The 10,074-nt window shown below is 55.0% G+C and overlaps 1 protein-coding gene across 16 annotated transcripts in view; it reads right to left on the bottom strand.

Moving 5' to 3' along the window:
* Positions 1-805: 805 nt before the first annotated feature.
* Positions 806-10,074, bottom strand: part of LOC135575375 (uncharacterized) — a 61,873-nt gene continuing 52,604 nt past the window's right edge. For all 16 annotated transcript variants that reach the window (XM_065029284.1, XM_065029286.1, XM_065029289.1 and 13 more), the window contains 2 exons: positions 5,029-9,850; positions 806-4,404 (listed from right to left, as the gene is read on the bottom strand). The gene's annotated coding sequence lies outside the window, so the exon portion shown is untranslated. The remainder of the gene's footprint in view (positions 4,405-5,028; positions 9,851-10,074) is intronic.

Raw genomic sequence — 10,074 nt, 5'->3', positions numbered from 1 at the left:
CCTGTCGGGCTCTGTCAGACACTGTTGGTTTTTGTGAAGCCCTGTGAGACCTCTTGGGTCTGTCAGGCTCTGTCAGGCTTTGATGGGCTCTGTAGGGCTCTGTCGAGACCTATTGGGTCTGTCAGGCTGTGTCAGGCTTTGATGGGCTCTGTAGGGCCCTGTCGAGACCTCTTGGGTCTGTCAGGCTCTGTCAGGCTTTGATGGGCTCTGTAGGGCTCTGTCGAGACCTGTTGGGCTCTGCTGAGCCCTGTCAAGATTTCTCAGGCTCTGTTGAGACCCCCAGGGCTCTGTCATACACATTGAGGCTCTATCAGGAACTGACAAGATTTGTCAGGCCCTGACGGGTCCTGTTGGGCTCTGCCAAGCTTTGTCAGGCTCTGTGAGGATCCGTCAAGCTCTCTCGGGCCCTGTCCGGCTCTGTTGGACTTTCTCAAGCTCTCTCGGGCCCTGCCTGGCTCTGTTGGTCTTTCTTGAGCTTTGTCTGCCCCTGTCATGCCCTGTCGGGTACATGGCTCAGCAGCGGAGGGGAAGGAGTTGTAGGTCTGTAGGCCACACCCCCTGCAGGGAGCCCACCAATGGGGGTGGAAGTGTGGGTCAAGGGGGAGGAGCCCAGCTGGGAGGGTGAGGTGCTTGGAAAGGGGGTGGGGCCTGATTAGGGTACACCCCTTTGGGAAGGCACATTGGGGAGAGCTTGGGAGGGAGGTGGGGTTGACAGTGGCCCTGCCCACACCTTCAGCCCCACCCTCAACCCTAAACCCCACCCCCAAATCCTTCACTGGAAATGGAAGAAACCAAATGCTTAAGGTTTTTTTACATTATTTAATTTTATTGGGTGAGAATTGGCCCCAAAACCAGGTTAAAAATCCCCCAACATGGCCCTGGGGGAGCAACGTCAGGATGGCAGCGGCACAGTGCTGCCCTTTTCCAAGATGGCCGTCAGGGGCAGAGTCACAGGCCCCACCACCCACCTTGGGCCCCACCCCAAAATGGCCACCCTAGGCAGGCACCACCCACCTCAGCCCCACCCTTCCAGCACAGGCTTGGCAGCCATGACAGCCATGGCCCCGCCCACCAGCAGGGACACAGCAGCCGAGATGGCCACGCCCATCAGGGCAGCCACCTTGTTCCCATGGGCAGGGTGCAGGGCCACAGGGGCAGCCGATACAGCCGGGAGCTGCCGCCTGAGCACGGCGCAGACCAACAGCCCCTCCGGCAGTGCCAGCATGGCTGCCAGCCCTCCCCCCCCAGCCATCTTGGATTCTAAGCAGGGTACCGCCCAGCAGCCATGCTGTCCTCATTTTGTTGTGCACAGGGCCCCGTGCAGCACCGCAACCCAGGACAGCTGGTGGGGTGAGGGGACCCAGGAACGTCGATCTATGGGCAGAATGCAGCAGCTGTGGGGTGCTACATATCAGTGGGCCAGAGTGCTGGAAGTATATGGTGCTGCAGAGCAGTGCTGTGGCTGTATAGGGCAGACTGGATCTGTGGGGCACTGCTGTGGGTCTATGGGGCAGGGTGCAGGAGCTAGTGCGCTGTAGGGCAGAATTGCTGGCCTATGGGCTAGTGGGAAGAAGCTATGGTGTTTTCTGGGACAGTGCTGTTGATCTATAGGGCAGAGGAACTATGGGGTGCTGTAGGGTTACACTGTGGGTCTATAGGGCAGAGTGAACAAGATATGGGGTGCTGTGGGACAGCACTGTGTGTCTATGGGGCACAGTGGAGACTTAGGGTGCTGTGGAGCACTGCTGTCCATTTATGGGGCAGAGTAAAAGCAGCTATGGGGTGCAGTGACTCTATAGGGCAGAGGGGCTATGGGCTGCTGTGGGTCTCTGTGTGGGTCACTCACCTGTAGGGGGTTCAGCCTCTTCAGGGGTGTTTCACACCACAACAACCCCATTGACCCCACAGCCGCCCTGACCCCCACACCACCCCATAGACCCTTGTGACCCACCCATAGTGGGCAGTGCAGGCGCAGTCAGGAGGGAAGGGTGGTCAGGTGGACAGAGGTGTGGGGCGCTGTGGGGCAGCACTTTGCACCAATGGGGCAGAACGCAGCACCTACAGGCTGCTGTGGGGCAGCTCTCTGGGTCTAAGGGGCAGAGTAGAGTCCTGTGCGGCAGCACTGTGGGTCTATGGGGAAGAGTAGAGTCACTATGGGGTGCTGGGGGGCACTCCTGTGGATGTATGGGGCAGAGTAGAGGAGCTATACGGTGCTGTGGGGCAGTACTGGGCATCCATGGGGCAGAGTGCAGGAGCCATGGGGTGCTGGGGGGCACTCCTGTGGATGTATGGGGCAGAGTACAGGACCTATATGGTGCTGTGGGGCAGTACTGGGCATCCATGGGTCAGAATGCAGGAGCCATAGGGTGCTGGGGGGCACTCCTGTGGATGTATGGGGCAGAGTACAGGACCTATATGGTGCTGTTGGGCAGTACTGGGCATCCATGGGGCAGAGTGCAGGAGCCATGGGGTGCTGCAGGGCACTCCTGTGGATATATGGGGCAGAGTACAGGACCTATATGGTGCTGTGGGGCAGTACTGGGCATCCATGGGGCAGAGTGCAGGAGCAATGGGGTGTTGTGAGGCAGTGTTGTGGGTCTATGGGGCAGAGTGTAGGAGCCATGGGGCATTGTAGGACAGTACAGTGGGTCTATAGGCCAGATGAGCTATAGGGTGCTATGGGACAGCACTGTGGATCTGTGGGGCAGAGTACAGGAGCTATAGGGTGCTGTAGGGCAGCACTCTGCACCCATGGGGCAGAGTGGAAGACATATGAGGTACTCTGTGGCACTGCTGTAGACATATGGGGCAGAGTGGAGAAGCCATGGGGTGCTGTGGGATAGCAAGCAGGAGCTATAGGGTGCTGTGGGGCAGTGTTGTGGATCCGTAGGGCAGAATGGAGGTGCTATGGGGCACTGTGGGGCACTGTGTGGGTCACTCACCTGTAGGGGGTTCAGCCTCTTCAGGGGTGTTTCACCCCACAACAACCCCATTGACCCCACAGCCCCCCTGACCCCCACACCGCCCCATAGACCCTTGTGACCCACCCATAGTGGGCAGTGCAGGCGCAGTCAGGAGGGAAGGGTGGTCAGGTGGACAGAGGTGTGGGGCGCTGTGGGGCAGCACTTTGCACCAATGGGGCAGAACGCAGCACCTACAGGCTGCTGTGGGGCAGCTCTCTGGGTCTAAGGGGCAGAGTAGAGTCCTGTGCGGCAGCACTGTGGGTCTATGGGGAAGAGTAGAGTCACTATGGGGTGCCGGGGGGCACTCCTGTGGATGTATGGGGCAGAGTAGAGGAGCTATACGGTGCTGTGGGGCAGTACTGGGCATCCATGGGGCAGAGTGCAGGAGCCATGGGGTGCTGGGGGGCACTCCTGTGGATGTATGGGGCAGAGTACAGGACCTATATGGTGCTGTGGGGCAGTACTGGGCATCCATGGGTCAGAATGCAGGAGCCATAGGGTGCTGGGGGGCACTCCTGTGGATGTATGGGGCAGAGTACAGGACCTATATGGTGCTGTTGGGCAGTACTGGGCATCCATGGGGCAGAGTGCAGGAGCCATGGGGTGCTGCAGGGCACTCCTGTGGATATATGGGGCAGAGTACAGGACCTATATGGTGCTGTGGGGCAGTACTGGGCATCCATGGGGCAGAGTGCAGGAGCAATGGGGTGTTGTGAGGCAGTGTTGTGGGTCTATGGGGCAGAGTGTAGGAGCCATGGGGCATTGTAGGGCAGTACAGTGGGTCTATAGGCCAAATGAGCTATAGGGTGCTGTTGGACAGCACTGTGGATCTGTGGGGCAGAGTACAGGAGCTATAGGGTGCTGTAGGGCAGCACTCTGCACCCATGGGGCAGAGTGGAAGACATATGAGGTACTCTGTGGCACTGCTGTAGACATATGGGGCAGAGTGGAGAAGCCATGGGGTGCTGTGGGATAGCAAGCAGGAGCTATAGGGTGCTGTGGGGCAGTGTTGTGGATCCGTAGGGCAGAGTGGAGGTGCTATGGGGCACTGTGGGGCACTGTGTGGGTCACTCACCTGTAGGGGGTTCAGCCTCTTCAGGGGTGTTTCACACCACAACAACCCCATTGACCCCACAGCCGCCCTGACCCCCACACCGCCCCATAGACCCTTGTGATCCCCCCCCCGCCCCATCCCCGCCATGGTGTGCAGTGGAGATGTGGCCAGCCGGAGGAGGTGGGGGGGGCGCACAGTCAGCAGGAGTGCAGTGGGGGGGGCACGCGGTCAGCCGGGGGGGGCGGGGGGGCACAGTCAGCCGGAGTTGGGGGGGGCACGCAGTCAGCCGAGTTGCGGGGGGGGGGCATGCGCGGTCAGCCGGAGCGGGGGGCGCGATCAGCCGGAGGGGGCGTGGCCAGGCTGCCGTCGCTGTTCTCTGCGCAGGAGCTGCAGTGGGAAAGGGAAGGAAAGGGCCGTTATTTGTGTCACAGTCCTGGGAAACAGCCCCAAATCCCCCCGCTTGAACATTAACCGAGGGAGCAAATTAACTGCCAAAAAAATGGATCTTGAAAGCTTCTTTGAGCACAAATTATCCTAAAAACAGCCCCAAAATGAAGTAAATTGAATTTGAGACCAAACAGCCTTAAAAATCTCAAAATCCTGCCCAAATATGGTCCCTCACAGCTTTATATAATAAGATATATATGTAAAAATAGATTAGATACATTACATAGTAATTATACATAATATATATAATATATATTAATATTTAATGAATATCATTACAATAGTATATTATAGATATCATTATGCCATTATATATTAATTATAAATTTCATTACATAATATCAATGAGTATTAGTTGATCAGTTAATTATATCAGATTATATATTATATATTTCTACTATTCATCATATCGTTTATAGTAGCATATTGCTATACTGATTTAGTCTATATATTTACTATTAAATTAAAATTAACTTTAATAATTTAAATTTAAATTAAATTAAAAATAAGTTAAATTAAATTAAAATATAGAAATAAATTTTAAAATGGAATGTAAACAATTACGTGGGTTTAGGGAGGCGGCGACCAATCAGCGCCTTTCTCTCCTCAGAGGCAGCGACCAATCAGCGCCTTTCTCTCCCTCGGAGACAGCCGAGCGGGGCTGAGCCGGGGGAGGCTTTCCCGCCAGACGGCACCGGCCAATCAGCGAGCGTCTCCTCGGCCCCCTCAGCGTGAGGGAGAGCGGGACGGGGGAGACAAAATGGCGGCGGGTTAAAAAAGCCGAACATGTTCCCGCTTAAATATTAATTCAGTAAATTATATAAATAAATAGATTTTTAAAGCTTTTTTTGGGGCCAAATCAGCACCAGATCTGGGACCCCCAGCTCTAGACACGTTCAATGAAGTGAATTCAGCCCTAAAACCCCCCAAAAAGCAACGAAATGCCCCTCCCGGCTTTAAATACAATAACTTACACACTTATTTCAACAACTACTTACATTATTTTAACAATTAATAATTTAAACAATTAAGCGGCTTTAGGAGCCTCAGAACCGCCCAAAATGCTCAAAAAAACCCTCATAAAACCTCAAAAAGCCCCGTTTAAATATAATAATTTAAATTAATAAGCGGTTAACAGAAAAAAACGCATTTGGACTCGCAATCCTGGGAAACAGCCCCAAACCTCCCCCCGGGCTTTGAATATTAATCTATTGTATAAATTCTTATCAATAAGTAGATTCAAAAAGCTTTAAAGTCGCAAATCGGCCCCTCAAACTTTAAACGCGTTAAATAAACCTTTCAAAAAGCCGATTTAGACCCCAACGGCCCCAAAACGGCTCCTCACAGCGCTAAATAATTGAAACAACTCAGCGTCTTCAGGAGCCCCGAACCGCAGTGAAATAATAAATCAAATAATAAACCAACAATTAAATCTTAGGAGCCTCAAACCCGCCCAAAATGTTCCAAATAAAACCTCAAATAAACCCTTTAAACATAACAATTTAAATAAATAAGGGCTCTAAAAAAACCGATTTGGACTCAAAATCCCGGGGAAAAGCCCCAAATCTCCCCGAGCTTTAAGCTTTAATTCTCCTGATAAACCCTCAATAAACAGATTTCAAAGGCGCCTTCTGGCACAAATCGGCACCCAAAAATTACGTAAAAACATCTTTTAAAAGCCGAATTGGACCCAAACCAGCCCCGATTGCTGAGAAAAGCCCCGAACCGGCTCCTCCCGCGTTCAACACAACGATTTAAGCCGCTAAAGCGGCTCCGGGAGCCTTAATCGCCCCCGCCCCCCCCCCCCCCCCCCCCCCAAACCCGCGGCTTTAAAACCCCAGTTCCGATCAAAACCCCCACATACACCCCAGCCCGCCGGTCACTCATTAACCCGCCGAGCCCCAATTAACACCCGCACGATAATTACCGCCCTGACCCGCCCCGTTAACTGATTCCGGCCGCCGTTCCTGCCGTTCTCGGGTTTCCCGCCGCGGGGGGGCGGGGGGGGGCCGATGAGCTCGCGCTGGCGCTGCCGCCTCCGCCTTTCTGGTCCTGCGCGCGTTCTGCGCCGCCCCATTTATTACCTCGTTGTCCCGCCCGGTCCCGCCCCCCGCCCGCCCTCCTGCCAATGGCCGAGCCGCCCCGTCAGCCGCGCTGCCCAATCAGCGCTTCGTTGCTGTGGGCTAACGTCGGCGAGAAAACGCCGACCAATCAGCGCCTTTTCTACCTCAGGGGCGCTAGCGAATCAGCGCCTGTTACTGGGAGGGCGAACTTCGGCGGAAAGTGACCAATCAGTGCCTTCCTCCCCTCAGCGACACGGTGACCAATCAGCGCCTTTCTCCCACCCCCTCGGAGAACCCCTCGTGGGGATGAGCCAATGGACGACTTCCGAGGCTGACACTGTCAGCCAATCAGCGAGCGCCTCCTCCCTCCCTCGGTATAAAATAGCGAATGAGCGCAGAAGGGGGAAACAAGATGGCGGAAGAGAAGACATCGTGGCGGCATGCAGCGGCGATTGAGGAGGAAGGAGGAGAGTCGGGGCTGGGCGCAAAACCGGCGGCTCCTCCGGCCGCGGCAGCAGCAGCGATCGGGGGGTGTGTGGGGGGGAAACCGGCGGCTCCTCCGGCCGCGGCAGCAGCAGCGATCGGGGGATGTGGGGGGGAAACCGGCGGCTCCTCCGGCCGCGGCAGCAGCAGCGATCGGGGGATGTTGGGGCAAAACCGGTGGCTCCTCCGGCCGCGGCAGCAGCAGCGATCGGGGGGTGTGAGGGGGGGAAACCAGCGGCTCCTCCGGCCGCGGCAGCAGCGATCGGGGGATGTGGGGGGGGAAACCGGCGGCTCCTCCGGCCGCGGCAGCAGCGATCGGGGGATGTGGGGGGGGGAAAACCAGCGGCTCCTCCGGCCGCGGCCGGCACGTGGCTTCACCGGCACCGCGGCCGCGAGACCGCGCGCTGCGGGGCGGGTGTGGGGCCGGGGGCTCCAGGGGTCCCGCAGCGGCGGCCATGGGGCGCGATGGGGCGGCTGCGGTGATAGCTGTGGGGCACTGAAGTGGCTGCTGTGGGGGCTCTGCAGAGGCGTGTCTGGAGCTCTTGCGGGGCAGGAGCAGGGCTGCTGTAGCGATACCTGTGGGGCAGCCATAGGGCTGCCATGGGGTTACTTAGGGTCACGCATGGGTGGGGGGGCCGCGCGCGCAGCTGGGTGTAGCCCCACCCACGGGGGTGGGATCCGTGCTGAGGGGCGTGGACTAGGAGGACACGCCCATTGGGAGGCCCACCTGGGGGAACTGGGCAGGGGGTGGGGCCTCCGTGTGTCACACCCCCATAGGAGGAGCCGCTTGGGGTACGGAGAAGGACACGCCCAAAGGGGGCGTAGCTTAGGAAGGGAGGGGTGGAGCCGAGAGTAGGGTGGGCTCAGTACAGCACGTGCTCTGAGGGGGCGTGGTTTAGCAGGGGCTGAGTTTAGGGGTGGAGCCGCGGGCGGGGCTTCGATGCATTATGCTGCTGGGAGGGGTCTGTAAGGGACACGCGCCTCGGGGAGGGCACAGACTGGCAGGGGCGGAGCTTGGACGGGGGGGGAGTTGGGGGTGTGGCTTTCTCAGACCACGCCCTTGGAGGGAGAAGCCGGACTGGATAGCACACTGAAAAATTAAAATTAGCTGTTGTTAATCACATCTAGTTTGATGTCTTTTTATTTTAACTCAGAGGTAATTAATAGCGGTCATGTTTTTGCACAACCCCAAAAAAGCTGTGGTTAAATTCAGACTGTCATAACGGTTTTCTAATATTATTTTACATCTAAATATCTTTTAGTGTTCTGTTGGGAATCATTACTGCCTGGGAACTTTTTAATACCTCTGTTTATAAACAGCCACTACTTCGTGGTTCCTTTATACTTCTCTTTAAAAAAAGAAATGTAACGTTTTGACTCTGTTTGGTTCTGAGCTTTGTTGCCTCCCATCTCGTGGCTCTGTTATAATTTAAATACTAAACACTCCCGATCACTTTCCAATGCTGTTTAAAATCTAAAGCTTCCTCACTTTGTTTCCTATGCAGTCATTCGTGTCTGCGGTTTATTTCATAACGGTTGTTCAAATGAAGCTACCAATGACTCCACATTAGTTTTCTGCCTTTATCATTTAAAAGGAATTCCAAACAATGTGTTTTTTAAACTAGCATTCAGATTGGGAACAACTGCTGCCTAGTTCACCGAGTAATAGCTGAAATTAAATTTACTTCTTGCTCATGCCTATATAATTTCATCTATTTACACTTTAACATTTTTATCATTACATTACTACCAGGCGGATTTACTAGCACACATTATTTTTTATTGTAGATATAAACTAGAGGTTTTTTTCTCTACAGGTATTACTTCCAATTAGTGCTCCAGCATTTATAGTCCACTCTTTTAAATTTTACTACATAAATTGGGGATTATTACTGTCTGCCTTGGAATTACCTTGGAATTTCCAGGCAAACCCACCGCAGCGCCTCGACGTGTCAAGATTGTCGGTGCCGGCTCCGCCAACAACGCGTCCAGCGAACGCCGCGGTGCTGCCGGGGCTGCGGCAGCGCGACGGAACCGACCGGAGCGCGGGGAGGAGACTCAGCCCAGCAGGTACCACACGTAACGTGGAACACCGGGCGGCCCAACTTCATTTCAAAGGAGGAACACGCACACGGAGCACAAAGGATGCTCTTCTGCACGAGACGCGCTGTCCTTAGCAGCTGCACAGCGACGCTGTCTCTGTGATTGGGAGAGCTGGTGGCAAATGAGGGAGCTCTGCACGTGGCACCTTTCAAACCTGCACAGAGTCACACTTCACCCCGCAGGTGACACCAGAAACTAGGAAGCCTCCAAAAAGAATTTACAGCCCCACACCCGAACCAGCTGCACTCACCTCCACCACCAATCCTGCTCTACACACACCTCCTTCTCCTTCACACACCCTTCAACAGCCAGACCCACAGCCATCTCCTCACGGTCATTCACTGCACTGAACGCAGCAGGGTAGGGGTGGAGGGGGGAGAAAGCTAAAGGAAATTTTTTAAAAACTCCCTGTGTTTCTTTCAGTGGCATTTTTGGCGTTATTTTTGTTGGGGGCCGGGGCACATGTTGGGGTGTTTTTAATTAAGGAAACTGCTGTTTCAGCCTGCAAGTGAAAACAAACCACACGCACAAGGCTGGACACGGTCAAAGCAGCCCCAGCTCGTTCCGCAGTCGCTGACAGCGCGTCCATTCAGCCGTCTGCCCGCCCTGACGCGCTCCCCCAGCGTACCCGGCTGGACACACACACGTGTGCTGGGGAACTCGGACCAGCGCTGCGGTCTGGGGAGGAGTGAAGGACGAACCAGAAATAGATCCTGCAAGAATCCGTCTCTAAAACACTGTAGATCAACAACGACAGTTGTAAGTCACAGACACTCCTCATTTTCTCTCGGACTCTCACAACAGTAATAAGTAAGTCCTGAAGGATGGAAAACACCAGGATAGGCTGGGAACAACAACAAAGGTAGGTAAAAGAAGGTAAATGGGGGCTCTCAGGGGCCCCAAAAGACAAGCTCAGCTGTCCTGAGAGGAGCAGATGGGAATCAGAGGAGTCCTGAGGGGA

Source organism: Columba livia, chromosome 13, assembly GCF_036013475.1.
Source record: "Columba livia isolate bColLiv1 breed racing homer chromosome 13, bColLiv1.pat.W.v2, whole genome shotgun sequence".
Taxonomy (NCBI): Eukaryota; Metazoa; Chordata; class Aves; order Columbiformes; family Columbidae; genus Columba; species Columba livia.
The sequence above is the reverse complement of the archived record's forward strand: the minus strand, read 5'-3'. Positions and strand labels throughout refer to the sequence as shown.